The sequence below is a fragment of the Fundulus heteroclitus genome, chromosome 22, assembly GCF_011125445.2.
Source record: "Fundulus heteroclitus isolate FHET01 chromosome 22, MU-UCD_Fhet_4.1, whole genome shotgun sequence".
Taxonomy (NCBI): Eukaryota; Metazoa; Chordata; class Actinopteri; order Cyprinodontiformes; family Fundulidae; genus Fundulus; species Fundulus heteroclitus.
Window position 1 is genome coordinate 42,137,018 of NC_046382.1, and position 5,337 is coordinate 42,142,354.

General features: G+C 37.6%; 1 long non-coding RNA gene across 1 annotated transcript; it reads right to left on the reverse strand.

The window, feature by feature from the left end:
- Nucleotides 1–3,542: 3,542 nt before the first annotated feature.
- LOC118557074 lies at nt 3,543–4,400 on the reverse strand. The gene is made up of 3 exons (XR_004927567.1): nt 4,352–4,400; nt 3,930–4,041; nt 3,543–3,820 (listed from the first exon to the last, which is right to left on the reverse strand). It is a non-coding gene; the product is annotated as an uncharacterized LOC118557074 (long non-coding RNA).
- Nucleotides 4,401–5,337: the final 937 nt, after the last annotated feature.

Sequence of the window (5,337 nt, forward strand, 5' to 3'; positions counted from 1 at the left end):
ATCGCACCCTGCGCGGAGCCGTGGCGGGGCTGCACAGCTCGTCGCGCTGCTGCGGGTGTGAGCGGCTTACGTGATGAAACAAGTTGGTTGCGTTATCAGACTTTGTTTTTACCGGTTCCTTGCAAGTTTTACAAATCACTGTGGTTTATTTCTGTCAGACTGGTGAACTAGTAAAACCCCGTTTTGGGACCGTTTCCTCCGCCGCTCCTTGCTGCGACATATTCACGTGTTGTGGTTTGAGAGGGCGGCGCTTTGTGACGGCGTGCCTGGGTCCGCGATTACGATTGGTCGAGAGGAAGTAGTGACTGTAGCATCAAATAATATCATAGGCTGAAAGGAAGGAAGGAAAACTGTTTCTATATCGAAGTTTTATCGACCCTTTTTTTTTGCTATTGCGCCACACGTCTATCGATCGATGTATTGTTATTGAATTATCGTCCAGCCCTAGTTAGATGTTTCTATCACTTTCTACAGTATGAATTTTTGCATTTTAATAATTTCATATTTACTTTGTTCTTTTATATCAGAGCCTCCACGGGACCCACTAGAACATGGGGACAAGTAAAAGTGAAATACAACAATATTCTACAAAATGGTAGCCTTTAATTATTATACTTTATTTTATAAAAGGACTTATTGCAACAGATCCAATATCGGTGTCATTCTTTAGACACTGGAAGTAAATGATGCGTGCAGACCATGAATAAAAAAAAAAAAAGTTTTAACAAAAATGTTCTTCATTTTCCAAGTCATACACAGCTTACACGGTAAAAAACTGTATTGCTCCGTGTCTAGATAATCCATCCATAGTTTTTTCTAATACAATATATGGCTCGACAGGAAGCAAGCCTTTCAAAGTAAAACTAAACTTTACAATAAAATACCCTGAACAAATCTTACTGAATATGATAAAAATAAAAAGCAAACCATCATACAAATAACTTAGTTTCTATTTATGGCTCCAACATCACTTTTTCTTCTTTAAAAGCCACTGTTAAATGATGTTTGTCTGTTTATAACAGCCACCAAGAAAAATCTCTCTATAATTACACTGTTGCGCTGCGCTAAAGGATCCTGTCTATTGCGCAATACGCGATTAATTCGAAAAACTCTGCAAATTATTCTGGCTTCCTGCGATCTAATCCTGTTTACATGAAATAAGCCTGCTCTCGAGCAGGTTTAAGTTTGCGCACATGTTGCCATGACAAAAAGTCCAAGATGATTTTCGAAGAACCGAACGATCCAAGATCATACGAAATTGTCAACAATCAAATTCAGCTAACTGAGTTAGCGACGTACGAAGAACGGACCCCAGTTGAGATAACCAAGTTAAGGTCTTTTTGAAGTCCCCCACAAGTGGACAACTATTGAGATTCTTCATACTACTGTCAAAAATCTTACAAGTGGCACCTAGTTGTTGCAGACTTCTATTTTCTCTTTTTTTTATGCAACCCACAGGGGAAAATTGTTTCTGAAGCACCTTTAGAAATTATTTGTACTATTCCAAAATAGTGACATTTCAGAGTTATTTTACCAGCAGTATCACAAACAATGATAGCCTTAATTTTAATACTGAAGGGAATATTTTTTCACACATTGAACTACATCTGTTGTAGTGTGGTGTGGAGATTTTTTGGGACAGATTTTGGTTTCAGTGAGGTTGTTTCTTTTTATTTTAAAAGGTTGGGCCATTGTCTTCTCTCTGTGTACAGGATAGAAAGGTTGTGGAGAGATGTGTACGGAGGAGTACTTGATCTGTTCTACACGACTTTCAGCAACATGGAGTCAGAAGGCTTGCTTAATCCTGACAATGACTTGCATCTCTTTGCTCTACACTGGACTTTCTTACACCAGCTAAACAGACACCTTTACCTATTTAGAGAAGGCTGGAACAACCATCGCCTCCGCACTGAAGGGAACAGGTCTCCACAAGAGTTGTGGTCCCAAAACCAGCGAGAAGGTCAAGACCTAAACCAGGTCTGGATTTTATTTTTGGAAGTGTGTTAAAAATTTAACACCAAAAAAATTCTGTGATTTAACTTTTTTTGGGGTCATTTTGTAATGTTTAAGGTTGACCAGGATTATGGCATTGACTGGCAAGGTCCAAATGGCCACCATCCAGAGGGAGTGACGTTGCCCGAAGTCCAGCTTGCTCGGCCACTTACTGAGGAAGAACTTCAGAGACTACCAGAGCCCTCGGGGGGATTTTCCAGTGTTTTAAATGTGTACACTGGGGCTATTAATGCACTGAATGATATTTTTGATGGTATCTAATAAAGTCAGTCTAAATTTTACTTTTTTCTCCTGTGACGGTCAATTTAGTTAGTAAAATTTCCCATTTTGGAATTAACAAAGTATTATTAAAATGAGTCATCACAGATGCTTCCAATTTTATTTAATTACTCAATGTTAAATCACAACATTATAATCCCTATGCTGTTAAGACATTTTGAAATAGTTTGAGATGCTAACAATTGTTAAATATAAAACTAATAACTTACATTTATTAAATTATTCCCAGCATTTAACCTGAAGCTACAAAATTGAGATTTCATATGGTTTCCAGTACATTTTCTTGATTCTTCTACCGCTTTTACAAACTCCACCTATGAATTGATTGGATGTGATTATAATAAACCTGCAAGTCAGCACATTTACTCAAAACAAAATATCAATCTGATATTGTTAAAAGATGCTGTGGCTAAAGTTTCTGATAATGCTGCTTGTAATATCATTATACATAGACGAAGACATGGGGAATCTACCTTCTTCTTAGCCTGCACAAAAAGTCATAGAAGGAAAATGTATATAACTACCTTGATTTGATGCAAGTCAAATGCTATGAGCAATTGACACATTCTGAAAATGTACATAAGTTTTAATGGCTTAATCAGTACTGCTTTTTTAATTCCATTTCTAAGTTGGGTGAAATTGGTCAAAGTAATTTAAAGCATACAGACAGCATGGCACTTGTCAGTTTAGAATTTTGTTGGCTGTCTTTTATTCAAACTTAATATTATGAAACAGCAAGCAAAAATGTAATACACTTAATGCTTCAGCATAACATGAATCTCAAACGGTATGTCCCCCCCCCCCCCCCAACAAGATGTAAATTCACATGCAACAGCTATGCAAGCAAGAAAAAGCATAATATGCTGACAACAACAAAAAAGTTCAGACCCTGCAGAACATTAAAACATGCATGCATTTTGTAATACCAAAACTAACCAGTAATTGGTGTAAAACGTTTTAAGAAACGCATCAAAAATGAGGACATCAGCCCTTCAAGGATTTGAGCTTGAGACAACTGCATAGACCAGGGTTCCTAAACTCCACTCCTCGAGTTACAGGGACCTTTGCTGTAAAAACAGATGAACACTGGCAAAGGCTAAATAAAGGCTGCCTTGAGCTTGATAACGTAACCTTTAAGGGTTGTTTGGCTTTGACAATGGCACAATTTTGTGGGACACATTTCTATGGGGGATTGTTGAAGTCTTGAAAATAATGATTTTCTTTACTGCATCAATGAACTGAACATATGGACTAACAGTACTAAGTACTTTAAAAAACATACACCAGCTTTCCACCAAATCCTTCAAAGCCTAAATCTGGCCAAAACCAGAGTATGATGAAGAAATGCTCGCACTGAGTTCCTGAGAGAAGTCCTCATAGTTTAAGCAGTTCTTTGAAAGCTTCAGGGTCATGAAGCAAGTAGATGCCTGGGGCAGACCACAGTCAATGACTTCCACCTCCAGGTTCGGAGAAACAACATTCCATCCAGTCCAGAAGGTGAGCAGACTCTTCAACATATCAGAGGTACCTTGAGGCAAAAATAAAAGGAAGTATTGAAATAAAATTTAGCATTGAAATTTATAAAAATCCGAATCACACAAAGATAATGTTATAGAGAAATATTAAAATAATCTTACCCGTCTCTATAAATCTACGAAGATAACCCATGATCCTGCTATGATGATCAATGGATACGATGTCCTCATCTATGTCCTCTTCTCCAGGCCAATTGATATTGTCCAGAACAACCTGAGTGAAGGTAAATTTTGTAAACCCTAACCCTCCAAATAAAATCAAATGAGACAAGACGGTAGAAGCAATCCTCAATTTCAATGTTATTCTCACTTTTCCCTTTTGTTTCCAAATAACATTAGCTCATGGACTATGTCTTTGCAATATGTTAAAGGAATACAAAGATTTTTGGATAACATTTTGACATTGGGGACTTATGTAACCCAAATTACTGTTGAAAAAAATGTTGTTAGAGAAAAACAGAAAACATATTTCCTCTGTTCAACACAAACATTTTCCAAAGGTAATCAAATATGGGTGGAAATACCTTTGGCGTAATTTGTGCTTCTGAAGTTCTGGGGAAAAGGGCCTTTACAGCATCTGGCCTTGAACTGAAAAACTCCCAGACACCAGCCTCTTTAAGACCTCTCCTAATTTGTTTTACTTGAAGAGTGGTCCGTTCAACAACCTTAAAGAAACAGGACACAGTATGACATTAAAAAAAGTGGGAAAATAAATTGTTTTGTATCTTCTTTAAAGATATAAAACTTTTCTACAAAACAGAAGCCTTTAGTTTAGTTTAGAGTTGAGTATTAAGATTTTTCAGGATAAACTTTTCAATTTGCCAACTTCGAAAAGAAAAGACGGATAATAGTAATATCTTTATTGTCATTGAAACATACATTACAATGAAATTTGTTCTCTGCTTTTAACCCATCCCCCTTGGGGAGCAGTGGGCTGCCACTGTGCGGCGCCCGGGGAGCAATCTGGGGTTAAGGTTCTTGCTCAGGGACCCAGAGTGTAGGCGCTGGGGATCGAACTGGGTACTTGCATCCTTTTCTGAGTGCACTCTAACCACTAGGCCAACACTCCCCATACACCGAGATGCAGCTCTGTAGGCAATTTGGGGTGAAGTGCACATCAACATGTGGCAAGGGGAAGCTGGAATCGAACCCAAAACCTTCTGATTGCCGGACGACTACTGAACCCATCAAGCCACAGTCGCCCCAGGGTTAAGAGCAGTAATCAAGCCCAATCAAAAGTTATATATAATCTTGAATGTAGGATAGAAAGAAATATGTTTTTTTTTATAAATTGTAATAAATAAATAGAAAAATAAAAAAAATGTAATTTATATTTTCTTATGACCCAAAAAAAAAAATCAACTTACAGCGTGAAGTAGTAATTTTTCTCTCAGCCACAACCTGTTGTTTCTTGTGACACCCGGTAGGTCCCAAGGCAAAGTGACAGAGAGAACAAAAGACTTCTCATCTTCACTAAGCTCCTTACTTCCCTGCAACTTATAATTAAATA